The sequence below is a fragment of the Scyliorhinus torazame genome, chromosome 8 (genome assembly GCF_047496885.1).
Source record: "Scyliorhinus torazame isolate Kashiwa2021f chromosome 8, sScyTor2.1, whole genome shotgun sequence".
NCBI lineage: Eukaryota > Metazoa > Chordata > Chondrichthyes > Carcharhiniformes > Scyliorhinidae > Scyliorhinus > Scyliorhinus torazame.
This window is the reverse complement of record NC_092714.1, coordinates 60,200,808-60,226,570: the sequence shown is the minus strand read 5'-3', so window position 1 is coordinate 60,226,570 and position 25,763 is coordinate 60,200,808. Positions and strand designations below refer to the sequence as shown.

General features: G+C 73.3%; 1 protein-coding gene across 4 annotated transcripts in view; it reads left to right on the top strand.

Moving 5' to 3' along the window:
* Positions 1-25,763, top strand: part of cfap91 (cilia and flagella associated protein 91) — a 294,449-nt gene that overhangs the window by 27,042 nt on the left and 241,644 nt on the right. The gene's annotated exons all lie outside the window — the stretch shown is intronic.

The following is a 25,763-nucleotide window of genomic DNA, read 5'->3' as shown; positions in this document are numbered from 1 at the left end:
CAGGCAGTGCCAGCGGTCAGCAATGCAGCCATCAAAAGCCCAGGAGCAGCAAGGGGCCATAGTCCACAGTGATTGAGGATGTGTATTGCAGGAGAGGGGTGTAAGGTTTGCAGCTAGGGCACTGGCGTGGTTTTCAACAGGCCCCTCTTGCTGATGCTGGATCCGTCAATCAGGCACTAAATCCCAGCAACAAGGGGCACCCTCTCCCCTCCACGACCCACTTGTTTTCTTTGTAGGCTCCTACATGGCGACTCCTCTGCCCACCGCAGGTTGAATACCAGCAGTGTTGGATGTGGTCCATGGGCATTAATTGCCCACTTAAGGGCCTCAACTGGCGGTGGGACTGGAAGGCCAACCATGAGCCTTCCTGTTCCAAACTTAATGGGGTATAAATGGAAAGGTGGCAAAATCCCCACACTGCCATTAAATGGCCCTTGCTTGGGGCCATTTTTAACTGCACCAATATATCTGGGAGTTCTTGTGTTCTTCATTTGAAGTGACAGTGGGAGATTAAGAGAAACCCCAAGGAAATTCCAGACCAGTGTGTGGGAGCAAACTGTGTATTAAGTAATGTTTTCTCAAATTGTTCAGTGTAAAACTCATCTCAGCCAGTCCCTTTCATGTCATCGAGCTTCAAATTTCAAAATATCAATGAAGGAGACGGGAAAGACAATGATAGGAGATTTGTGCTGAATGGATGGGTTAGCATGTTTACTCTTTCTGGCTCGGACCTCAATTTGAATGTAGCTAAAGCTAATGGCATGAAAATCATCTCTGTTGTCTTGTAAGGGTACTATGTGAAATAAGGGTTAGCAGTTCAGAGAAAAGTAATTGCACACTTTGTGAGCTGTGAGTGGGAAAAACTCTAGAGTGTTCAGTGGGGAAGATAAATGCTATAAAAAAACTTACCTCTGGGATTCTGAGGCCTTCACATGGGGAGCTGTGATGCGAGAGCGTGGGGGAAGGCATGAGCGGGAGAGCGTGGGGAAGGGATGAGCGGGAGAGCGTGGAGAAGGGATGAGCGGGAGAGCGTGGGGAAGGGATGAGCGGAGGAGCGGGGGGAAGGGATGAGCGGTAGAGCGGGGGGAAGGGATGAGTGGGGGAGCGTGGGGAAGGGAGGGTGTGGGGAAGGTGTGAGCGGGAGAGAGTGGGGAAGGGATGAGCGGGGGAGCGTGCGGAAGAGAGGGTGTAGGGAAGTGGTGAGTGGGAGAGTGTGGGGAAGGTGTGAGCGGGAGAATGTGGGGAAGGTGTGAGCGGGAGAGGGTGGGGAAGGTATGAACGGGAGAATGTGGGGCAGGTGGGGAAGGTATGAGCGGGGGACCGTGGGGAAGGGAGGGTGTGGAGAAGGTGTGAGAGGGAGAGTGTGGGGAAGGTGTGAGCGGGAGAGGGTGGGGAAGGTGTGAGAGGGAGAGTGTGGGGAAGGTGTGAGCGGGAGAGGGTGGGGAAGGAGTGAGAGGGAGAGTGTGGGGAAGGTGTGAGCGGGAGAGTGTAGGGAAGGTGTGAGTGACAGAGCGTGGGAAAGGTGTGAGCGGGAGAGCTTGGGGAAGGTTTGAATGGGAGAGTGTGGGGAAGGTGTGAGCGGGAGAGGGTGGGGAAGGTGTGAGCGGGAGAGGGTGGGGAAGGTGTGAGCGGGAGAGGGTGGGGAAGGTGTGAGCGGGAGAGGGTGGGGAAGGTGTGAGCGGGAGAGGGTGGGGAAGGTGTGAGCGGGAGAGGGTGGGGAAGGTGTGAGCGGGAGAGGGTGGGGAAGGTGTGAGCGGGAGAGGGTGGGGAAGGTGTGAGCGGGAGAGGGTGGGGAAGGTGTGAGCGGGAGAGGGTGGGGAAGGGTGTGAGCGGGAGAGGGTGGGGAAGGTGTGAGCGGGAGAGGGTGGGGAAGGTGTGAGCGGGAGAGGGTGGGGAAGGTGTGAGCGGGAGAGGGTGGGGAAGGTGTGAGCGGGAGAGGGTGGGGAAGGTGTGAGCGGGAGAGGGTGGGGAAGGTGTGAGCGGGAGAGGGTGGGGAAGGTGTGAGCGGGAGAGGGTGGGGAAGGTGTGAGCGGGAGAGGGTGGGGAAGGTGTGAGCGGGAGAGGGTGGGGAAGGTGTGAGCGGGAGAGGGTGGGGAAGGTGTGAGCGGGAGAGGGTGGGGAAGGTGTGAGCGGGAGAGGGTGGGGAAGGTGTGAGCGGGAGAGGGTGGGGAAGGTGTGAGCGGGAGAGGGTGGGGAAGGTGTGAGCGGGAGAGGGTGGGGAAGGTGTGAACAGGAGAGCGAGGGGAAGGGATGAACGGGAGAAAGGGAGACTGTGGGGAGGGGATGAGCGGGAGGGTGTGGGGAAGGGATGAGCGGGAATGTGTGGGGAAGGGATGAGCAGGAGGGTGTGGGGAAGGGATGAGGGGGAGAGGGTGGGGAAGGGATGAGGGGGAGAGGGTGGGGAAGGGATGAGGGGGAGAGGGTGGGGAAGGGATGAGCGGGAGGGTGTGGGGAAGGGATGAGCGGGAGGGTGTGGGGAAGGGATGAGGGGGAGAGCGTGGGGAAGGGATGAGGGGGGGAGTGTGTGGGGAAGGGATGAGGGGGGAGAGTGGGGAAGGGATGAGTGGGAAGAGCGTGGGGAAGGGATTGGGGAGAGCATTGGGAAGGGATGAGTGGGAGGGTGTGGGGAAGGGATGAGGGGGAGAGTGGGGAAGGGATGAGGGGGAGAGCGTTGGGAAGGGATGAGGGGGGGGCGTGGGGAAGGGATGAGGGGGAGAGTGGGGAAGGAATGAGGGGGAGAGCGTTGGGAAGGGATGAGCGGGAGGGTGGGGGAAAGGATGAGGGGGAGTGTGTGGGGAAGGAATGAGGGGGGAGAGCGTGGGGAAGGGATGAGCGGGAGGGTGTGGGGAAGGGATGAGCTGGAGAGCGTGGGGAAGGGATGAGCGGGTGGGCGTGGGGAAGGGACGAGCGGGAGGGTGTGGGGAAGGGTTGAGCGGGAGGGTGTGGGGAAGGGATGAGCGGGAGAGCACGGGGAAGGGATGAGCTGAGGGTGTGGAGAAGGGATGAGGAGGAGGGTGTGGGGACGGAATGAGCGGGAGTGTATGGGGAACGGATGAGCGGGGAGGGTATGGGGAAGGGATGAGAGGGAGGGTGTGGGGAAGGGATGAGTGGGAGGGTGTGGCGAACGGATGAGGGGAGAGTGCAGGAAAGGGATGAAGGGGAGAGCATGGGGAATGGATGAGCGGGGGGAGTGCGGGTAAGGGATGAGGGCGAGAGGGCGGGGAAGGGATGAGCGGGAGAGTGTGGGGGAAGGGATGAGCGGGGAAGGGAGGGTATGGGGAAGGGATGAGAGGGAGAGCGTGGGGAAGGGATGAGCGGGAGAGCGTGGAGAAGGGATGAGCGGGAGAGCGTGGGGAAGGGATGAGCGGAGGAGCGGGGGGAAGGGATGAGCGGTTAGAGCGGGGGGAAGGGATGAGTGGGGAGCGTGGGGAAGGGAGGGTGTGGGGAAGGTGTGAGCGGGAGAGAGTGGGGAAGGGGATGAGCGGGGGAGCGTGCGGAAGAGAGGGTGTAGGGAAGTGGTGAGTGGGGAGAGTGTGGGGAAGGGTAGTGAGCGGGAGAATGTGGGGAAGGTGTGAGCGGAGAATGTGGGGCAGGTGGGAAGGTATGAGCGGGGACCGTGGGAGGGAGGTGGGAAGGTGTTGGGAGCGGGTGAAGGGTGAGGGAGGGTGGGGGAAGGTGTGAGCGGGAGAGGGTGGGGAAGGTGTGAGCGGGAAGAGGGTGGGGAAGGTGTGAGCGGGAGAGGGTGGGGAAGGTGTGTGAGCGGGAGAGGGTGGGGAAGGTGTGAGCGGGAGAGGGTGGGGAAGGTGTGAGCGGGAGAGGGTGGGGAAGGTGTGAGCGGGGAGAGGGTGGGGAAGGTGTGAGCGGGAGAGGGTGGGGAAGGTGGTGAGCGGGAGAGGGTGGGGAAGGTGTGAGCGGGAGAGGGTGGGGAAGGTGTGAGCGGGAGAGGGTGGGGAAGGTGTGAGCGGGAGAGGGTGGGGAAGGTGTGAGCGGGAGAGGGTGGGGAAGGTGTGAGCGGGAGAGGGTGGGGAAGGTGTGAACAGGAGAGCGAGGGGAAGGGATGAACGGGAGAAAGGGAGACTGTGGGGAGGGGATGAGCGGGAGGGTGTGGGGAAGGGATGAGCGGGAATGTGTGGGGAAGGGATGAGCAGGAGGGTGTGGGGAAGGGATGAGGGGGAGAGGGTGGGGAAGGGATGAGGGGGAGAGGGTGGGGAAGGGATGAGGGGGAGAGGGTGGGGAAGGGATGAGCGGGAGGGTGTGGGGAAGGGATGAGCGGGAGGGTGTGGGGAAGGGATGAGGGGGAGAGCGTGGGGAAGGGATGAGGGGGGAGTGTGTGGGGAAGGGATGAGGGGGGAGAGTGGGGAAGGGATGAGTGGGAAGAGCGTGGGGAAGGGATTGGGGAGAGCATTGGGAAGGGATGAGTGGGGAGGGTGTGGGGAAGGGATGAGGGGGAGAGTGGGGAAGGGATGAGGGGGAGAGCGTTGGGAAGGGATGAGGGGGGGGGCGTGGGGAAGGGATGAGGGGGAGAGTGGGGAAGGAATGAGGGGGAGAGCGTTGGAAGGGATGAGCGGGAGGGTGGGGGAAAGGATGAGGGGGAGTGTGTGGGGAAGGAATGAGGGGGGAGAGCGTGGGGAAGGGATGAGCGGGAGGGTGTGGGGAAGGGATGAGCTGGAGAGCGTGGGGAAGGGATGAGCGGGTGGGCGTGGGGAAGGGACGAGCGGGAGGGTGTGGGGAAGGGTTGAGCGGGAGGGTGTGGGGAAGGGATGAGCGGGAGAGCACGGGGAAGGGATGAGCTGAGGGGTGTGGAGAAGGATGAGGAGGAGGGTGTGGGGACGGAATGAGCGGGGAGTGTATGGGGAACGGATGAGCGGGAGGGTATGGGGAAGGGATGAGAGGGAGGGTGTGGGGAAGGGATGAGTGGGAGGGTGTGGCGAACGGATGAGGGGAGAGTGCAGGAAAGGGATGAAGGGGAGAGCATGGGGAATGGATGAGCGGGGGAGTGCGGGTAAGGGATGAGGGCGAGAGGGCGGGGAAGGGATGAGCGGGAGAGTGTGGGGAAGGATGAGCGGGGAAGGGAGGGTATGGGGAAGGGATGAGAGGGAGAGCGTGGGGAAGGGATGAGGGGGAGAGCGTGGGGAAGGGATGAGGGCAAGAGCGTGGGGAAGGGATGAGGGCGAGAGTGTGGGGAAGGGATGAGTGGGAGAGTGTGGGGAAGGGAGGGTGTGGGGAAGGGATGAGGGAGAGAGCGTGGGGAAGGGATGAGCGGGTGAGCGGGAGAGTCTGGGGAAGGGAGGGTGTGGGGAAGGGATGAGGGGGAGAGCGGTGGGAAAGGATGAGGGGGAGAGCGTGGGGAAGGGCTGAGGGGGGAGGTTGTGGTGAAGAGATGAGGGGGAGCGTTGGGAAGGGATGAGCGGGAAGAGCATGGGGAAGGGATGGGGAGGGTGTGGGGAAGGGATGAGCGGGAGGGTGGGGGAAGGGATGAGTGGGAGTGTGTGGGGAAGGGGCGAGGGGGAGGGCGTGGGGAAGGTGTGAGCGGGAGAGGGTGGGGAAGGTGTGAGCGGGAGAGGGTGGGGAAGGTGTGAGCGGGAGAGGGTGGGGAAGATGTGAGCGGGAGAGGGTGGGGAAGGTGTGAGCGGGAGAGCGTGGGGAAGGTGTGAGCGGGAGAGCGTGGGGAAGGTGTGAGCGGGAGAGGGTGGGGAAGGTGTGAGCGGCAGAGCGTGGGGAAGGTGTGAGCGGGAGAGCGAGGGGAAGGGATGAACGGGGGGGAAGGGAGAGTGTGGGGAGGGGATGAGCGGGAGGGTGTGGGGAAGGGATGAGCGGGAGGGTGTGGGGAAGGGATGAGCGGGAGGGTGTGGGGAAGGGATGAGGGGGAGAGGGTGGGGAAGGGATGAGCCGGAGGGTGTGGGGAAGGGATGAGCCGGAGGGTGTGGGGAAGGGATGAGCGGGACGGTGTGGGGAAGGGATGAGGGGGAGAGCGGTGGGAAGGGATGAGGGGGGAGTGTGTGGGGAAGGGATGAGGGGGGAGTGTGTGGGGAAGGGATGAGGGGGAGCGTGGGGAAGGGATGAGGTGGGGAGAGCGTGGGGAAGGGATTGGGGAGAGCATTGGGAAGGGATGAGTGGGACGGTGTGGGGAAGGGATGATGGGGAGAGTGTGGGGAAGGGATGAGGGGGAGAGCATTGGGAAGGGATGAGCGGGTGGGCGTGGGGAAGGGATGAGGGGGTGAGTGGGGAAGGAATGAGGGAGAGAGCGTTGGGAAGGGATGAGCGGGAGGGTGGGGGAAAGGATGAGGGGAGTGTGTGGGAAGGAATGAGGGGGAGAGCGTGGGGAAGGGATGAGTGGGAGGGTGTGGGGAAGGGATGAGCTGGAGAGCGTGGGGAAGGGATGAGCGGGCGGGCGTGGGGAAGGGATGAGCGGGAGGGTATGGGGAAGGGTTGAGCGGGAGGGTGTGGGGAAGGGATGAGCGGGAGAGCACGGGGAAGGGATGAGCGGGAGGGTGTGGGGAAGGGATGAGGAGGAGGGTGTGGGGACGGAATGAGCGGGAGGGTATGGGAAACGGATGAGCGGGAGGGTATGGGGAAGAGATGAGCGGGAGGGTGTGGGGAAGGGATGAGTGGGAGGGTGTGGCGAACGGATGAGGGGAGAGTGCAGGAAAGGGATGAAGGGGAGAGCATGGGGAATGGATCAGCGGGGGAGTGCGGGTAAGGGATGAGGGCGAGAGGGCGGGGAAGGGATGAGCGGGAGAGTGTGGGGAAGGGATGAGCGGGGAAGGGAGGGTATGGGGAAGGGATGAGAGGGAGAGCATGGGGAAGGGATGAGGGGGAGAGCGTGGGGAAGGGATGAGGGCGAGAGCGTGGGGAAGGGATGAGTGGGAGAGTGTGGGGAAGGGAGGGTGTGGGGAACGGATGAGGGAGAGAGCGTGGGGAAGGGATGAGCGGGAGAGCGTGGGGAAGGGATAAGCGGGAGGGTGTGGGGAAGGGATGAGCGGGAGAGTCTGGGGAAGGGAGGGTGTGGGGAAGGGATGAGGGGGAGAGCGGTGGGAAGGGATGAGGGGGAGAGCGTGGGGAAGGGCTGAGGGGGGAGGTTGTGGGGAAGGGATGAGGGGGGAGCGTGGGGAAGGGATGTGCGGGAAGAGCATGGGGAAGGGATGGGGGAGGGTGTGGGGGAAGGGATGAGGGGGAGCGTGGGGAAGGGATGAGCGGGAAGAGGATTGGGAAGGGATTTGGGAGAGCGTTGGGAAGGGATGAGCGGGAAGGTGGGGGAGGGGATGAGGGGGAGTGTGTGGGGAAGGGATGAGCGGGAGGGCGTGGGGAAGGCATGAGGGGGGAGAGCGTTGGGAAGGGATGAGCGGGAGGGTGTGGGGAAGGGATGAGGGGGAGAGTGGGGAAGGAATGAGGGGGAAAGCATGGGGAAGGGATGAGCGGGAGGGTCTGGGGAAGGGATGAGCTGGAGATGTTGGGGAAGGGATGAGGGGGAGGGCGTGGGGAAGAGGGGGAGGGCGTGGGGAAGAGGGGGAGGGCGTGGGAAGAGGGGGAGGGCGTGGGGGAGAGGGGGAGGGCGTGGGGGAGAGGGGGAGGGCGTGGGGGAGAGGGGGAGGGCGTGTGGGGGAGGGCGTGGGGGAGAGGGGAAGGGAGAGGGGGAGGGCGTGGGTGAGAGGAGGAGGGCGTGGGGGAGAAGGGGAGGGCGTGGGGGAGAGGGGGAGGGCGTGGGGGAGAGGGGGAGGGCGTGGGGGAGAGGGGGAGGGCGTGGGGAGAGGGGGAGGGCGTGGTGGAGAGGGGGAGGGCGTGGGGGAGAGGGGGGAGGGCGTGGGGGAGAGGGGGAGGGCGTGCGGGAGAGGGGGAGGGCGTGGGGGAGAGGGGGAGGGCGTGGGGGAGGGCGTGGGGGAGGGCGTGGGGGAGGGCGTGGGGAGAGGGGGGAGGGCGTGGGGGAGGGCGTGAGGGAGAGGGGGAGGGCGTGGGGGAGAGGGGGAGGGCGTGGGAGAGGGGGAAGGGGTGAGGGGGAGGGCGAGGGGGAGGGCGTGGGGGAGAGGGGGGAGGGCGTGGGGGAGAGGGGGAGGGCGTGGGGGAGAGGGGGAGGGCGTGGGGGAGAGGGGGAGGGCGTGCGGGAGAGGGGGAGGGCGTGGGGGAGAGGGGGAGGGCGTAGGGGTGAGGGGGAGAGCGTGGGGAAGGGGTGAGGGGGAGGGCGTGGGGAAGGGGTGAGGGGGAGGGCGTGGGGAAGGGGGAGGGGGAGGGCGTGGGGAAGGGGGAGGGGGAGGGCGTGGGGAAGGGGGAGGGGGGAGGGCGTGGGGAAGGGGGAGGGGGAGGGCGTGTGGAAGGGGGAGGGGGAGGGCGTGGGGAAGGGGGAGGGGGAGGGCGTGTGGAAGGGGGAGGGGGAGGGCGTGGGGAAGGGGGAGGGGGAGGGCGTGGGAAGGGGGAGGGGGAGGGCGTGGGGAAGGGGGAGGGGGAGGGCGTGGGGAAGGGGAGGGGGAGGGCGTGGGGAAGGGGGAGGGGGAGGGCGTGGGGAAGGGGGAGGGGGAGGGCGTGGGGAAGGGGGAGGGGGAGGGCGTGGGGAAGGGGGTGAGGGGGAGGGCGTGGGGAAGGGGTGAGGGGCAGGGCGTGGGGAAGGGGTGAGGGGGAGGGCGTGGGGAAGGGGTGAGGGGGAGGGCGTGGGGAAGGGGTGAGGGGGAGGGCGTGGGAAGGGGTGAGGGGGAGGGCGTGGGGAAGGGGTGAGGGGGAGGGGCGTGGGGAAGGGGTGAGGGGGAGGGCGTGGGGTAGGGGTGAGGGGGAGGGCGTGCGGAAGGGGGGAGGGCGTGGGGGAGGGCGTGCGGAAGGGGGGAGGGCGTGGGGGAGGGCGTGGGGGAGGGCGTGGGGTAGGGGTGAGGGGGAGGGCGTGCGGAAGGGGGGAGGGCGTGGGGGAGGGCGTGCGGAAGGGGGGAGGGCGTGGGGGGAGGGCGTGGGGAAGGGGGAGGGCGTGGGGAAGGGGGGAGGGCGTGGGGCAGGGGGGGAGGGCGTGGGGGAGGCCGTGGGGGAGGGCGTGGGGAAGGGGGGAGGGCGTGGGGAAGGGGGGAGGGCGTGGGGAAGGGGGGAGGGCGTGGGGAAGGGGGGAGGGGGAGGGCGTGGGGAAGGGGGGAGGGGGAGGGCGTGGGGAAGGGGGGAGGGGGAGGGCGTGGGAAGGGGGGAGGGGGAGGGCGTGGGGAAGGGGGGAGGGGGAGGGCGTGGGGAAGGGGGGAGGGCGTGGGGAAGGGGGGAGGGAAGGGGGGAGGGCGTGGGGAAGGGGGGAGGGGGGAGGGCGTGGGGAAGGGGGGAGGGGGAGGCGTGGGGAAGGGGGGAGGGGGAGGGCGTGGGGAAGGGGGGAGGGGGAGGGCGTGGGGAAGGGGGGAGGGGGAGGGCGTGGGGAAGGGGGGAGGGCGTGGGGAAGGGGGGAGGGGGAGGGCGTGGGGAAGGGGTGAGGGCGTGGGGAAGGGGTGAGGGGGAGGGCGTGGGGAAGGGGTGAGGGGGAGGGCGTGGGGAAGGCGTGAGGGGGAGGGCGTGGGGAAGGGGGAGGGCGTGGGGAAGGGGTGAGGGGGAGGGCGTGGGGAAGGGGTGAGGGGGAGGGGCGTGGGGGAGAGGGCGTGGGGGAGAGGGGGGAGGGCGTGGGGGAGAGGGGGAGGGCGTGGGGGAGAGGGGGGAGGGCGTGGGGGAGAGGGGGAGGGGCGTGGGGGAGAGGGGGAGGGCGTGGGGGAGAGGGAGAGGGGGAGGGCGTGGGGGAGAGGGAGAGGGGGAGGGCGTGGGGGAGAGGGAGAGGGGGAGGGCGTGGGGGAGAGGGAGAGGGGGAGGGCGTGGGGGAGAGGGGGAGGGCGTGGGGGAGAGGCGGAGGGCGTGGGGAAGGGGTGAGGGGGAGGGCGTGGGGAAGGGGTGAGGAGGAGGGCGTGTGGGAAGGGTGAGGGGGAGGGCGTGGGGAAGGGGTGAAGGGGAGGGCCTGGGGAAGGGGGGAGGGGGAGGGCGTGGGGAAGGGGGGAGGGGGGAGGGCGTGGGGAAGGGGGGAGGGGGAGGGGCGTGGGGAAGGGGTGAGGGCGTGGGGAAGGGGTGAGGGGGAGGGGCGTGGGGAAGGGGTGAGGGGGAGGGCGTGGGGAAGGGGTGAGGGGGAGGGCGTGGGGAAGGGGTGAGGGGGAGGGCGTGGGGGAAGGGGTGAGGGGGAGGGCGTGGGGAAGGGGTGAGGGGGGAGGGCGTGGGGAAGGGGTGAGGGGGAGGGCGTGGGGAAGGGGTGAGGGCGTGGGGAAGGGGTGAGGGGGAGGGCGTGGGGAAGGGGTGAGGGGGAGAGCGTGGGGAAGGGGTGAGGGGGAGGGCGTGGGGAAGGGGTGAGGGCGTGGGGAAGGGGTGAGGGGGAGGGCGTGGGGAAGGGGTGAGGGGGAGGGCGTGGGGAAGGGGTGAGGGTTAGGGCGTGGGGAAGGGGTGAGGGGGAGGGCGTGGGGAAGGGGGGAGGGCGTGGGGAAGGGGTGAGGGGGAGGGCGTGGGGAAGGGGTGAGGGGGAGGGCGTGGGGAAGGGGTGAGGGGGAGGGCGTGGGGAAGGGGTGAGGGCGTGGGGAAGGGGTGAGGGGAGGGCGTGGGGAAGGGGTGAGGGGGAGGGCTTGGGAAGGGGTGAGGGGGGAGGGCGTGGGGAAGGGGTGAAGGGGAGGGCGTGGGGAAGGGGGAGGGCGTGGGGGAGAGGTGGAGGGCGTGGGGGAGAGGTGGAGGGCGTGGGGAAGAGCTGGAGGGAGAGAGGGAGGGCGTGGGGGAGAGGGCGAGAGGGGGAGGGCGTGGGGGAGAGGGGGAGGGCGTGGGGGAGAGGGGGAGGGCGTGGGGTGAGGGGGAGGGCGTGGGGGAGAGGGGGAGGGCGTGGGGGAGGGCGTGGGGGAGGGCGTGGGGGCGAGGGCGTGGGGGAGAGGGGGAGGGCGTGGGGGAGAGGGGGAGGGCGAGGTCGTGGGTGAGAGTGGGAGGGCGTGGGGGAGAGGGGAGGGCGTGGGGGAGAGGGGGAGGGCGTGGGGGAGAGGGGGAGGGCGTGGAGGAGAGGGGGAGGGCGTGGGGGAGAGGGGCAGGGCGTGGGGGAGAGGGGGAGGGCGTGGGGGAGAGGGGGAGGGCGTGGGGGAGAGGGGGATGGCGTGGGGGAGGGCGTGGGTGAGAGGAGGAGGGCGTGGGGGAGAGGGGGAGGGCGTGGGGGAGAGGGGGAGGGCGTGGGGGAGAGGGGGAGGGCGTGGGGGATAGGGGGAGGGCGTGGGGGAGAGGGGGAGGGCGTGGGGGAGAGGGGGAGGGCGTGGGGGAGAGGGGGAGGGCGTGGGGGAGAGGGGGAGGGCGTGGGGGAGAGGGGGAGGGCGTGGGGGAGAGGGGGAGGGCGTGGGGGAGAGGGGGAGGGCGTGGGGGAGAGGGGGAGGGCGTGGGGAGAGGGGGAGGGCGTGGGGGAGAGGGGGAGGGCGTGCGGGAGACGGGGAGGGCGTGGGGGAGAGGGGGGGGGGGGAGGGCGTGGGGGAGAGGGGGAGGGCGTGGGGGAGAGCGTGGGGAAGGGGTGAGGGGGAGGGCGTGGGGAAGGGGTGAGGGGGAGGGCGTGGGGAAGGGGTGAGGGGGAGGGCGTGGGGAAGGGGTGAGGGGGAGGGCGTGGGGAAGGGGTGAGGGGGAGGGCGTGGGGAAGGGGTGAGGGGGAGGGCGTGGGGAAGGGGTGAGGGGGGAGGGCGTGGGGGAGAGGTGAGGGGGAGGGCGTGGGGGAGAGGTGGAGGGCGTGGGGGAGAGGTGGAGGGCGTGGGGAAGAGCTGGAGGGAGAGGGGGAGGGCGTGGGGGAGAGGGCGTGGGGGAGAGGGGGAGAGGGGGAGGGCGTGGGGGAGAGGGGGAGGGCGTGGGGGAGGGCGTGGGGGAGGGCGTGGGGGAGGGCGTGGGGGAGAGGGTGAGGGCGTGGGGGCGAGGGCGTGGGGGAGAGGGGGAGGGCGTGGGGGAGAGGGGGAGGGCGAGGTCGTGGGTGAGAGTGGGAGGGCGTGGGGGAGAGGGGGAGGGCGTGGAGGAGAGGGGGAGGGCGTGGGGGAGAGGGGGAGGGCGTGGAGGAGAGGGGGAGGGCGTGGGGGAGGGCGTGGGGGAGGGCGTGGGGGAGGGCGTGGGGGAGGGCGTGGGGGAGGGCGTGGGGGAGAGGGTGAGGGCGTGGGGGCGAGGGCGTGGGGGAGAGGGGGAGGGCGTGGGGGAGAGGGGGAGGGCGAGGTCGTGGGTGAGAGTGGGAGGGCGTGGGGGAGAGGGGGAGGGCGTGGAGGAGAGGGGGAGGGCGTGGGGGAGAGGGGGAGGGCGTGGAGGAGAGGGGGAGGGCGTGGGGGAGAGGGGCAGGGCGTGGGGGAGAGGGGGAGGGCGTGGGGGAGAGGGGGAGGGCGTGGGGGAGAGGGGGATGGCGTGGGGGAGGGCGTGGGTGAGAGGAGGAGGGCGTGGGGGAGAGGGGGAGGGCGTGGGGGTGAGGGGGAGGGCGTGGGGGAGAGGGGGAGGGCGTGGGGGAGAGGGGGAGGGCGTGGGGGAGAGGGGGAGGGCGTGGGGGAGAGGGGGAGGGCGTGGGGGAGAGGGGGAGGGCGTGGGGGAGAGGGGGAGGGCGTGGGGGAGAGGGGGAGGGCGTGGGGGAGAGGGGGAGGGCGTGGGGGAGAGGGGGAGGGCGTGGGGAGAGGGGGAGGGCGTGGGGGAGAGGGGGAGGGCGGGCGGGAGACGGGGAGGGCGTGGGGGAGAGGGGGAGGGGGAGGGCGTGGGGGAGAGGAGGAGGGCGTGGGGGAGAGGGGGAGGGCGTGGGGAAGGGGTGAGGGGGAGGGCGTGGGGAAGGGGTGAGGGGGAGGGCGTGGGGAAGGGGTGAGGGGGAGGGCGTGGGGAAGGGGTGAGGGGGGAGGGCGTGGGGAAGGGGTGAGGGGGAGGGCGTGGGGGAGAGGTGGAGGGCGTGGGGAAGAGCTGGAGGGAGAGGGGGAGGGCGTGGGGGGGAGGGCGTGGGGGAGAGGGCGTGGGGGAGAGGGGGAGAGGGCGTGGGGGAGAGGGGGAGAGGGGGAGGGCGTGGGGAGAGGGGGAGGGCGTGGGGGAGAGGGGGAGGGCGTGGGGAGAGGGGGAGGGCGTGGGGGAGAGGGGGAGGGCGTGGGGGAGAGGGGGAGGGCGTGGGGGAGAGGGTGAGGGCGTGGGGGAGAGGGGGAGGGCGTGGGGGAGGGCGTGGGGGAGAGGGTGAGGGCGTGGGGGAGAGGGGGAGGGCGTGGGGGAGAGGGGGAGGGCGAGGTCGTGGGTGAGAGTGGGAGGGCGTGGGGGAGAGGGCGAGGGCGTGGAGGAGAGGGGGAGGGCGTGGGGGAGAGGGGGAGGGCGTGGGGCAGAGGGGGAGGGCGTGGGGCAGAGGGGGAGGGCGTGGGGGAGAGGGGGAGGGCGTGGGGGAGGGCGTGGGTGAGAGGAGGAGGGCGTGGGGGAGAGGGGGGAGGGCGTGGGGCAGAGGGGGAGGGCGTGGGGGAGAGGGGGAGAGGGGGAGGGCGTGGGGGAGGGCGTGGGGGAGAGGGGGAGGGCGTGGGGGAGAGGGAGAGGGGGAGGGCGTGGGGGAGAGGGGGAGGGCGTGGGGGAGAGGGGGAGGGCGTGGGGGAGAGGGGGAGGGCGTGGGGGAGAGGGGGAGGGCGTGGGGGAGAGGGGGAGGGCGTGGGGGAGAGGGGGAGGGCGTGGGGGAGAGGGGGAGGGCGTGGGGAGAGGGGGAGGGCGTGGGGAAGGGGTGAGGGGGAGGGCGTGGGGAAGGGGTGAGGAGGAGGGCGTGGGGAAGGGGTGGGGGTGAGGGGGAGGGCGTTGGTAAGGGGTGAGGGGGAGGGCGTGGGGAAGGGGTGAGGGGGAGGGCGTGGGGAAGGGGGGAGGGCGTGGGGAAGGGGGGAGGGCGTGGGGAGTGGGGGGAGGGCGTGGGGAAGGGGGGAGGGGGAGGGCGTGGGGAAGGGGTGAGGGGGAGGGCGTGGGGAAGGGGTGAGGGGGAGGGCGTGGGGAAGGGGGGAGGGCGTGGGGAAGGGGGGAGGGCGTGGGGAAGGGGGGAGGGCGTGGGGAAGGGGGGAGGGCGTGGGGAAGGGGGGAGGGCGTGGGGAAGGGGTGAGGGTGAGGGCGTGGGGAAGGGGTGAGGGGGAGGGCGTGGTGAGGGGGAGGGCGTGGGGAAGGGGTGAGGGGGAGGGCGTGGGGAAGGGGTGAGGGGGAGGGCGTGGGGAAGGGGTGAGGGGGAGGGCGTGGGGAAGGGGTGAGGGGGAGGGCGTGGGGAAGGGGTGAGGGGGAGGGCGTGGGGAAGGGGTGGGGAACGGGTGAGGGCGTGGGGAAGGGGTGAGGGGGAGGGCGTGGGGAAGGGGTGAGGGGGAGGGCGTGGGGAAGGGGTGAGGGGGAGGGCGTGGGGAAGGGGTGAGGGGGAGGGCGTGGGGAAGGGGTGAGGGGGAGGGCATGGGGAAGGGGTGAGGGGGAGGGCATGGGGAAGGGGTGAGGGGGAGGGCATGGGGAAGGGGTGAGGGGGAGGGCATGGGGAAGGGGTGAGGGGGAGGGCGTGGGGAAGGGGTGAGGGGGAGGGCGTGGGGAAGGGGTGAGGGGGACGGCGAGGGGGAGGGCGTGGGGAAGGGGTGAGGGGGAGGGCGTGGGGAAGGGGTGAGGGGGAGGGCGAGGGGGAGGGCGTGAGGGGGAGGGCGAGGGGGAGGGCGTGGAGAAGGGGTGAGGGGGAGGGCGTGGGGAAGGGGTGAGGGGGAGGGCGTGGGGAAGGGGTGAGGGGGAGGGCGTGGGGAAGGGGTGAGGGGGAGGGCGTGGGGAAGGGGTGAGGGGGAGGGCGTGGGGAAGGGGTGAGGGGGAGGGCGTGGGGAAGGGGTGAGGGCGTGGGGGAGAGGGCGTGGGGAAGGGGTGAGGAGGAGGGCGTGGGGAAGGGGTGAGGGGGAGGGCGTGGGGAAGGGGTGAGGGGGAGGGCGTGGGGAAGGGGTGAGGTGGAGGGCGTGGGGAAGGGGTGAGGGGGAGGGCGTGGGGAAGGGGTGAGGGAGAGGGCGTGGGGAAGGGGTGAGGGGGAGGGCGTGGGTGAGGGGGAGGACGTGGGGAAGGGGTGAGGGGGAGGGCGTGGGGGAGAGGTGGAGGGCGTGGGGGAGAGGTGGAGGGCGTGGGGGAGAGGTGGAGGGCGTGGGGGAGAGGTGGAGGGCGTGGGGGAGAGGTGGAGGGCGTGGGGGAGAGGTGGAGGGCGTGGGGGAGAGGTGGAGGGCGTGGGGGAGAGGTGGAGTGCGTGGGGGAGAGGTGGAGGGCGTGGGGGAGAGCTGGAGGGCGTGGGGGAGGGCATGGGGCAGAGAGGGAGGGCGTGGGGGAGAGGGGGAGGGCGTGGGGGGAGGGGGAGGGCGTGGGGAGGGGGAGGGCGTGGGGGGGAGGGGGAGGGCGTGGGGGGGAGGGGGAGGGCGTGGGGGGGAGGTGGAGGGCGTGGGGGTGAGGGGGAGGGCGTGGGGGAGGGGGAGGGCGTGGGGGAGAGGGGGAGGGCGTGGGGGAGAGGGGGAGGGCGTGGGGGGGAGGGCGTGGGGGGGAGGGCGTGGGGGAGAGGGGGAGGGCGTGGGGGAGAGGGGGAGGGCGTGGGGAGAGGGGGAGTGCGTGGGGGAGAGGGGGAGGGCCGTGGGGAGAGGGGGAGGGCGTGGGGGAGAGGGGGAGGGCGTGGGGGAGAGGGGCAGGGCGTGGGGGAGAGGGGGAGGGCGTGGTAAGGGGTGAGGGGGAGGGCGTGGGTAAGGGGTGAGGGGGAGGGCGTGGGTAAGGGGTGAGGGGGAGGGCGTGGGGAAGGGGTGAGGGGGAGGGCGTGGGGAAGGGGGGAGGGCGTGGGGAAGGGGGGAGGGCGTGGGGAAGGGGGGAGGGCGTGGGGAAGGGGTGAGGGGGAGGGCGTGGGGAAGGGGTGAGGGGGAGGGCGTGGGGAAGGGGTGAGGGCGTGGGGAAGGGGTGAGGGCGTGGGGAAGGGGTGAGGGGGAGGGCGTGGGGAAGGGGTGAGGGGGAGGGCGTGGTGAGGGGGAGGGCGTGGGGAAGGGGTGAGGGGGAGGGCGTGGGGAAGGGGTGAGGGGGAGGGCGTGGTGAAGGGGTGAGGGGGAGGGCGTGGGGAAGGGGTGAGGGGGAGGGCGTGGGGAAGGGGTGAGGGGGAGGGCGTGGGGAAGGGGTGGGGAACGGGTGAGGGCGTGGGGACGGGGTGAGGGTGAGGGCGTGGGGAAGGGGTGAGGGGGAGGGCGTGGGGAAGGGGTGAGGGGGAGGGCATGGGGAAGGGGTGAGGGGGAGGGCGTGGGGAAGGGGTGAGGGGGAGGGCGAGGGGGAGGGCGTGGGGAAGGGGTGAGGGGGAGGGCGTGGGGAAGGGGTGAGGGGGAGGGCGTGGGGAAGGGGTGAGGGGGAGGGCGTGGGGAAGGGGTGAGGGGGAGGGCGTGGGGAAGGGGTGAGGGGGAGGGCGTGGGGAAGGGGTGAGGGCGTGGGGGAGAGGGGGACGGCGTGGGGGGGAGGGCGTGGGGAAGGGGTGAGGAGGAGGGCGTGGGGAAGGGGTGAGGGGGAGGGCGTGGGGAAGGGGTGAGGGGGAGGGCGTGGGGAAGGGGTGAGGGGGGAGGGCGTGGGGAAGGGGTGAGGTGGAGGGCGTGGGGAAGGGGTGAGGGGGAGGGCGTGGGGAAGGGGTGAGGGAGAGGGCGTGGGAAGGGGTGAGGGGGAGGGCGTGGGAAGGGGTGAGGGGGAGGACGTGGGGAAGGGGTGAGGGGGAGGGCGTGGGGGAGAGGTGGAGGGCGTGGGGGAGAGGTGGAGGGCGTGGGGGAGAGGTGGAGGGCGTGGGGGAGAGGTGGAGTGCGTGGGGGAGAGGTGGAGGGCGTGGGGGAGAGCTGGAGGGCGTGGGGGAGGGCGTGGGGCAGAGAGGGAGGGCGTGGGGGAGAGGGGGAGGGCGTGGGGGGAGGGGGAGGGCGTGGGGGAGGGGGAGGGCGTGGGGGGGAGGGGGAGGGCGTGGGGGGGAGGTGGAGGGCGTGGGGGTGAGGGGGAGGGCGTGGGGGTGAGGGGGAGGGCGTGGGGGAGAGGGGGAGGGCGTGGGGGAGAGGGGGAGGGCGTGGGGGGGAGGGCGTGGGGGGGAGGGCGAGGGGGAGGGCGTGGGGGGGAGGGCGTGGGGGAGAGGGGGAGGGCGTGGGGGAGAGGGGGAGGGCGTGGGGGAGAGGGGGAGGGCGTGGGGGAGAGGGGGAGGGCGTGGGGGAGAGGGGCAGGGCGTGGGGGAGAGGGGCAGGGCGTGGGGGAGAGGGGCAGGGCGTGGGGGAGAGGGGGAGGGCGTGGGGGAGAGGGGGAGGGCGTGGGGGAGAGGGGGAGGGCGTGGGGGAGAGGGGGAGGGCGTGGGGGAGGGCGTGGGGGAGAGGGGGAGGGCGAGGGGGCGGGCGTGGGGGCGAGGGGGAGGGCGTGGGGGAGAGGGGGAGGGCGTGGGGGAGAGGGGGAGGGCCTGGGGGAGAGGGGGAGGGCGTGGGGGAGAGGGGGAGGGCGTGGGGGAGAGGGGGAGAGGGGAAGGGAGGGGGAGAGGGGAAGGGAGGGGGGAGGGCGTGGGTGAGAGGAGGAGGGCGTGGGGGAGAGGGGGAGGGCGTGGGGGAGAGGGGGGGAGAGGGGGGGGAGAGGGGCGGGGCGTGGGGGAGGGCGTGGGGGAGAGCGGGAGGGCGTGGGGGAGAGGGGGAGGGCGTGGGGGAGAGGGGGAGGGCGTGGGGGAGAGGGGGAGGGCGTGGGGAGAGGGGGAGGGCGTGGGGAGAGGGGGAGTGCGTGGGGGAGGGCGTGGGGGAGAGGGGGAGGGAGTGGGGGAGAGGGGAAGGGAGAGGGGGAGGACGTGGGGGAGAGGGGCAGGACGTGGGGGAGAGGGGGAGGACGTGGGGGAGAGGGGGAGGACGTGGGGGAGAGGGGGAGGACGTGAGGGAGAGGGGGAGGGCGTGGGGGAGAGGGGGAGGGCGTGGGGGAGAGGGGGAGGGCGTGGGGGAGAGGGGGAGGGCGTGGGGGGAGAGGGGGAGGGCGTGGGGGAGAGGGGGGAGGGCGTGGGGGAGAGGGGGAGGGCGTGGGGGAGAGGGGGAGGGTGTGGGGAGAGGGGGAGGGCGTGGGGGAGAGGGGGAGGGCGTGGGAGAGAGGGGGAGGGCGTGGGGAAGGGGTGAGGGGGAGGTCGTGGGGAAGGGGTGAGGGGGAGGGCGTGGGGAAGGGGTGAGGGGGAGGGCGTGGGGAAGGGGTGAGGGGGAGGGCGTGGGGAAGGGGTGAGGGGGAGGGCGTGGGGAAGGGGTGAGGGGGAGGGCGTGGGGAAGGGGTGAGGGGGAGGGCGTGGGGAAGGGGTGAGGGGGAGGGCGTGGGGAAGGGGTGAGGGGGAGGGCGTGGGGAAGGGGTGAGGGGGAGGGCGTGGGGAAGGGGTGAGGGGGAGGGCGTGGGGAAGGGGTGAGGGGGAGGGCGTGGGGAAGGGGTGAGGGGGAGGGCGTGGGGAAGGGGTGAGGGGGAGGGCGTGGGGAAGGGGTGAGGGGGAGGGCGTGCGGAAGGGGTGAGGGGGAGGGCGTGGGGAAGGGGTGAGGGGGAGGGCGTGGGGAAGGGGTGTGGGGAAGGGGTGAGGGGGAGGGCGTGGGGAAGGGCTGAGGGGGAGGGCGTGGGGAAGGGCTGAGGGGGAGGGCGTGGGGAAGGGGTGAGGGGGAGGGCGTGGGGAAGGGGTGAGGGGGAGGGCGTGGGGAAGGGGTGAGGGGGAGGGCGTGGGGAAGGGGTGAGGGGGAGGGCGTGGGGAAGGGGTGAGGGGGAGGGCGTGGGGAAGGGGTGAGGGGGAGGGCGTGGGGAAGGGGTGAGGGGGAGGGCGTGGGGAAGGGGTGAGGGGGAGGGCGTGGGGAAGGGGTGAGGGCGTGGGGGAGAGGGGGAGGGCGTGGGGAAGGGGTGAGGGGGAGGGCGTGGGGAAGGGGTGAGGGCGTGGGGGAGAGGGGGAGGGCGTGGGGGGGAGGGCGTGGGGAAGGGGTGAGGAGGAGGGCGTGGGGAAGGGGTGAGGGGGAGGGCGTGGGGAAGGGGTGAGGGGGAGGGCGTGGGGAAGGGGTGAGGGGGAGGGCGTGGGGAAGGGGTGAGGTGGAGGGCGTGGGGAAGGGGTGAGGGGGAGGGCGTGGGGAAGGGGTGAGGGGGAGGGCGTGGGGAAGGGGTGAGGGGGAGGGCGTGGGGAAGGGGTGAGGGGGAGGACGTGGGGAAGGGGTGAGGGGGAGGGCGTGGGGGAGAGGTGGAGGGCGTGGGGGAGAGGTGGAGGGCGTGGGGGAGAGGTGGAGGGCGTGGGGGAGAGGTGGAGGGCGTGGGGGAGAGGTGGAGTGCGTGGGGGAGAGGTGGAGGGCGTGGGGGAGAGCTGGAGGGCGTGGGGGAGGGCGTGGGGCAGAGAGGGAGGGCGTGGGGGAGAGGGGGAGGGCGTGGGGGGAGGGGGAGGGCGTGGGGGGAGGGGGAAGGCGTGGGGGGGAGGGGGAGGGCGTGGGGGGGAGGGGGAGGGCGTGGGGGAGGGGGAGGGCGTGGGGGAGAGGGGGAGGGCGTGGGGGAGAGGGGGAGGGCGTGGGGGGGAGGGCGTGGGGGAGAGGGGGAGGGCGTGGGGGGGAGGGCGTGGGGGAGAGGGGGAGGGCGTGGGGGGGAGGGCGTGGGGGAGAGGGGGAGGGCGTGGGGGGGAGGGCGTGGGGGAGAGGGGGAGGGCGTGGGGGAGAGGGGGAGGGCGTGGGGGAGAGGGGGAGGGCGTGGGGGAGAGGGGGAGGGCGTGGGGGAGAGGGGCAGGGCGTGGGGGAGAGGGGCAGGGCGTGGGGGAGAGGGGGAGGGCGTGGGGGAGAGGGGGAGGGCGTGGGGGAGAGGGGGAGGGCGTGGGGGAGGGCGTGGGGGAGAGGGGGAGGGCGAGGGGGCGGGCGTGGGGGCGAGGGGGAGGGCGTGGGGGAGAGGGGGAGGGCGTGGGGGAGAGGGGGAGGGCCTGGGGGAGAGGGGGAGGGCCTGGGGGAGAGGGGGAGGGCGTGGGGGAGAGGGGGAGGGCGTGGGGGAGGGCGTGGGGGAGGGCGTGGGGGAGGGCGTGGGGGAGAGGGGGAGAGGGGAAGGGAGGGGGAGAGGGGAAGGGAGGGGGGAGGGCGTGGGTGAGAGGAGGAGGGCGTGGGGGAGAGGGGGAGGGCGTGGGGGAGAGGGGGGGAGAGGGGGGGGAGAGGGGCGGGGCGTGGGGGAGGGCGTGGGGGAGAGCGGGAGGGCGTGGGGGAGAGCGTGGGGGAGAGGGGGAGGGCGTGGGGGAGAGGGGGAGGGCGTGGGGGAGAGGGGGAGGGCGTGGGGAGAGGGGGAGTGCGTGGGGGAGGGCGTGGGGGAGAGGGGGAGGGCGTGGGGGAGTGGGGGAGAGGGGGAGGACGTGGGGGAGAGGGGGAGGACGTGGGGGAGAGGGGGAGGACGTGGGGGAGAGGGGGAGGACGTGGGGGAGAGGGGGAGGACGTGGGGGAGAGGGGGAGGGCGTGGGGGAGAGGGGGAGGGCGTGGGGGAGAGGGGGAGGGCGTGGGGGAGAGGGGGAGGGCGTGGGGGAGAGGGGGAGGGCGTGGGGGAGAGGGAGGGCGTGGGGGAGAGGGGGAGGGTGTGGGGGAGAGGGGGAGGGCGTGGGGGAGGGGGGAGGGCGTGGGGGAGAGGGGGAGGGCGTGGGAGAGAGGGGGAGGGCGTGGGGAAGGGGTGAGGGGGAGGGCGTGGGGAAGGGGTGAGGGGGAGGGCGTGGGGAAGGGGTGAGGGGGAGGGCGTGGGGATGTGGTGAGGGGGAGGGCGTGGGGAAGGGGTGAGGGGGAGGGCGTGGGGAAGGGGTGAGGGGGAGGGCGTGGGGAAGGGGTGAGGGGGAGGGCGTGGGGAAGGGGTGAGGGGGAGGGCGTGGGGAAGGGGTGAGGGGGAGGGCGTGGGGAAGGGGTGAGGGGGAGGGCGTGGGGAAGGGGTGAGGGGGAGGGCGTGGGGAAGGGGTGAGGGGGAGGGCGTGGGGAAGGGGTGAGGGGGAGGGCGTGGGGAAGGGGTGAGGGGGAGGGCGTGGGGAAGGGCTGAGGGGGAGGGCGTGGGGAAGGGCTGAGGGGGAGGGCGTGGGGAAGGGCTGAGGGGGAGGGCGTGGGGAAGGGCTGAGGGGGAGGGCGTGGGGAAGGGCTGAGGGGGAGGGCGTGGGGAAGGGGTGAGGGGGAGGGCGTGGGGAAGGGGTGAGGGGGAGGGCGTGGGGAAGGGGTGAGGGGGAGGGCGTGGGGAAGGGGTGAGGGAGAGGGCGTGGGGAAGGGGTGAGGGGGAGGGCGTGGGGAAGGGGTGAGGGGGAGGGCGTGGGGAAGGGGTGAGGGGGAGGGCGTGGGGAAGGGGGGAGGGGGAGGGCGTGGGGAAGGGGGGAGGGGGAGGGCGTGGGGAAGGGGGGAGGGGGAGGGCGTGGGGAAGGGGGGAGGGGGAGGGCGTGGGGAAGGGGGGAGGGGGAGGGCGTGGGGAAGGGGTGAGGGGGAGGGCGTGGGGAAGGGGTGAGGGGGAGGGCGTGGGGAAGGGGTGAGGGGGAGGGCGTGGGGAAGGGGTGAGGGGGAGGGCGTGGGGAAGGGGTGAGGGGGAGGGCGTGGGGAAGGGGTGAGGGGGAGGGCGTGGGGAAGGGGTGAGGGGGAGGACGTGGGGAAGGGGTGAGGGGGAGGGCGTGGGGAAGGGGTGAGGGGGAGGGCGTGGGGAAGGGGTGAGGGGGAGGGCGTGGGGAAGGGGTGAGGGGGAGGGCGTGGGGAAGGGGTGAGGGGGAGGGCGTGGGGAAGGGGTGAGGGGGAGGGCGTGGGGAAGGGGTGAGGGGGAGGGCGTGGGGAAGGGGTGAGGGGGAGGGCGTGGGGAAGGGGTGAGGGGGAGGGCGTGGGGAAGGGGTGAGGGGGAGGGCGTGGGGAAGGGGTGAGGGGGAGGGCGTGGGGAAGGGGTGAGGGGGAGGGCGTGGGGAAGGGGTGAGGGGGAGGGCGTGGGGAAGGGGTGAGGGGGAGGGCGTGGGGAAGGGGTGAGGGGGAGGGCGTGGGGAAGGGGTGAGGGGGAGGGCGTGGGGAAGGGGTGAGGGGGAGGGCGTGGGGAAGGGGTGAGGGGGAGGGCGTGGGGAAGGGGTGAGGGGGAGGGCGTGGGGAAGGGGTGAGGGGGAGGGCGTGGGGAAGGGGTGAGGGGGAGGGCGTGGGGAAGGGGTGAGGGGGAGGGCGTGGGGAAGGGGTGAGGGGGAGGGCGTGGGGGAGGGCGTGAGGGGGAGGGGAGGGCGTGGGGGAGGGCGTGGGGGAGAGGGGGAGGGCGTGGGGGAGAGGGGGAGGGCGTGGGGGAGAGGGGGAGGTCGTGGGTGAGAGGGGGAGGGCGATGGGGAGGTCGTGGGTGAGAGTGGGAGGGCGTGGGGGAGAGGGGGACGGCGTGGGGGAGAGGGGGGGCGGGGGGAGAGGGCGTGGGGGAAGAGGGGGATGGCGTGGGGGAGAAGGGGAGGGCGTGGGGGAGAGGGGGAGGGCGTGGGGGAGAGGGGGAGGGCGTGGGGGAGAGGGGGAGGGCGTGGGGGAGGGCGTGGGGGAGAGGGGGAGGGCGTGGGGGAGGGCGTGGGGGTGAGGGGGAGTGCGTGGGGGAGGGCGTGGGGGAGTGGGGGAGAGGGGAAGGGAGAGGGGGAGGGCGTGGGGGAGAGGGGGAGGGCGTGGGGGAGAGGGGGAGGGGTGAGGGGGAGGGCGTGGGAGAGGGGAAGGGGTGAGGGGGAGGGGAAGGGGTGAGGGGGAGGGGGAGGGGGAGGGGAAGGGGTGAGGGGGAGGGGGAGGGCGTGGTGAGGGGGAGGGCGTGGGGAAGGGAGGGGGAGGGCGTGGGGGAGAGGTGGAGGGCGTGGGGGAGAGGAGGAGGGCGTGGGGGAGAGGTGGAGGGCGTGGGGGAGAGGGGGAGGGCGTGGGGGAGAGGGGGAGGGCGTGGGGGAGAGTGGGAGGGCGTGGGGGAGAGGGGGAGGGCGTGGGGGAGAGGGGGAGGGCGTGGGGGAGGGGTGAGGGGGAGGGCGTGGGGAAGGGGTGAGGGGGAGGGCGTGGGGAAGGGGTGAGGGGGAGGGCGTGGGGAAGGGCTGAGGGGGAGGGCGTGGGGAAGGGCTGAGGGGGAGGGCGTGGGGAAGGGCTGAGGGGGAGGGCGTGGGGAAGGGCTGAGGGGGAGGGCGTGGGGAAGGGGTGAGGGGGAGGGCGTGGGGAAGGGGTGAGGGGGAGGGCGTGGGGAAGGGGTGAGGGGGAGGGCGTGGGGAAGGGGTGAGGGGGAGGGCGTGGGGAAGGGGTGAGGGGGAGGGCGTGGGGAAGGGGTGAGGGGGAGGGCGTGGGGAAGGGGTGAGGGGGAGGGCGTGGGGAAGGGGTGAGGGGGAGGGCGTGGGGAAGGGGTGAGGGGGAGGACGTGGGGAAGGGGTGAGGGGGAGGGCGTGGGGAAGGGGTGAGGGGGAGGGCGTGGGGAAGGGGTGAGGGGGAGGGCGTGGGGAAGGGGTGAGGGGGAGGGCGTGGGGAAGGGGTGAGGGGGAGGGCGTGGGGAAGGGGTGAGGGGGAGGGCGTGGGGAAGGGGTGAGGGGGAGGGCGTGGGGAAGGGGTGAGGGGGAGGGCGTGGGGAAGGGGTGAGGGGGAGGGCGTGGGGAAGGGGTGAGGGGGAGGGCGTGGGGAAGGGGTGAGGGGGAGGGCGTGGGGAAGGGGTGAGGGGGAGGGCGTGGGGAAGGGGTGAGGGGGAGGGCGTGGGGAAGGGGTGAGGGGGAGGGCGTGGGGAAGGGGTGAGGGGGAGGGCGTGGGGAAGGGGTGAGGGGGAGGGCGTGGGGAAGGGGTGAGGGGGAGGGCGTGGGGAAGGGGTGAGGGGGAGGGCGTGGGGAAGGGGTGAGGGGGAGGGCGTGGGGAAGGGGTGAGGGGGAGGGCGTGGGGAAGGGGTGAGGGGGAGGGCGTGGGGGAGGGCGTGAGGGGGAGGGGAGGGCGTGGGGGAGGGCGTGGGGGAGAGGGGGAGGGCGTGGGGGAGAGGGGGAGGGCGTGGGGGAGAGGGGGAGGTCGTGGGTGAGAGGGGGAGGGCGATGGGGAGGTCGTGGGTGAGAGTGGGAGGGCGTGGGGGAGAGGGGGACGGCGTGGGGGAGAGGGGGGGCGGGGGGAGAGGGCGTGGGGGAAGAGGGGGATGGCGTGGGGGAGAAGGGGAGGGCGTGGGGGAGAGGGGGAGGGCGTGGGGGAGAGGGGGAGGGCGTGGGGGAGAGGGGGAGGGCGTGGGGGAGGGCGTGGGGGAGAGGGGGAGGGCGTGGGGGTGAGGGGGAGTGCGTGGGGGAGGGCGTGGGGGAGTGGGGGAGAGGGGAAGGGAGAGGGGGAGGGCGTGGGGGAGAGGGGGAGGGCGTGGGGGAGAGGGGGAGGGGTGAGGGGGAGGGCGTGGGAGAGGGGAAGGGGTGAGGGGGAGGGGAAGGGGTGAGGGGGAGGGGGAGGGGGAGGGGAAGGGGAAGGGGTGAGGGGGAGGGGGAGGGCGTGGTGAGGGGGAGGGCGTGGGGAAGGGAGGGGGAGGGCGTGGGGGAGAGGTGGAGGGCGTGGGGGAGAGGAGGAGGGCGTGGGGGAGAGGTGGAGGGCGTGGGGGAGAGGGGGAGGGCGTGGGGGAGAGGGGGAGGGCGTGGGGGAGAGTGGGAGGGCGTGGGGGAGAGGGGGAGGGCGTGGGGGAGAGGGGGAGGGCGTGGGGGAGAGGGGGAGGGCGTGGGGGAGAGGGGGAGGGCGTGGGGGAGAGGGGGAGGGCGTGGGGGAGAGCGGGAGGGCGTGGGCGAGTGGGGGAGAGGGGAAGGGAGAGGGGGAGGGCGTGGGGGAGAGGGGGAGGGCGTGGGGGAGAGGGGGAGGGCGTGGGGGAGAGGGGGAGGGCGTGGGAGAGGGGAAGGGGTGAGGGGGAAGGCGTGGGGAAGGGAGGGGGAGGGCGTGGGGGAGAGGGGGAGGGCGTGGGGGAGAGGGGGAGGGCGTGGGGGAGAGGGGGAGGGCGTGGGGGAGAGGGGGAGGGCGTGGGGGAGAGTGGGAGGGCGTGGGGGAGAGGGGGAGGGCGTGGGGGAGAGGGGGAGGGCGTGGGGGAGAGGGGGAGGGCGTGGGGGAGAGGGGGAGGGCGTGGGGGAGAGTGGGAGGGCGTGGGGGAGAGTGGGAGGGCGTGGGGGAGAGTGGGAGGGCGTGGGGGAGAGGGGGAGGGCGTGGGGGAGAGGGGGAGGGCGTGGGGGAGAGGGGGAGGGCGTGGGGGAGAGGGGGAGGGCGTGGGGGAGAGGGGGAGGGCGTGGGGGACAGGGGGAGGGCGTGGGGGACAGGGGGAGGGCGTGGGGGACAGGGGGAGGGCGTGGGGGACAGGGGGAGGGCGTGGGGGAAAGGGGAGGGCGTGGGGGAAAGGGGAGGGCGTGGGGGAAAGGCGGAGGGCGTGGGGGTGAGGGGGAAGGGGGGAGGGCGTGGGGGAGCGCGTGGGGGAGGGCGTGGGGGAGGGCGTGGAGAAGGGGGGAGGGCGTGGGGAAGGGGGGGAGGGCGTGGGAAAGGGGGAGGGGGAGGGCGTGGGGGAGGGGGAGGGCGTGGGGAGGGGGAGGGCGTGGGGGAGGGGGAGGGCGTGGGGGAGGGGGAGGGCGTGGGGAAGGGGGAGGGCTTGTGGAAGGGGGAGCGGGAGGGCGTGGGAAGGGGGAGGGGAGGGCGTGGGGAAGGGGAGGTGTAGGGCGTGGGGAAGGGGAGGGGTAGGGCGTGGGGAAGGGGAGGGGGAGGGCGTAGGGAAGGGGAGGGCGTGGGGAAGGGGAGGGGGAGGGCGTGGGGAAGGGGAGGGCGTGGGGAAGGGGAGGGGGAGGGCGTGGGTAAGGGGAGGGAGGGAAGAGGGAGGGGGGAGAGGAAGGGAAAGGGGGAGGTGAGGGCGTGGGGAAGGGGAAGGGGTGAGGGCATGGGGAAAGGGGGAGGGGGAGGGCG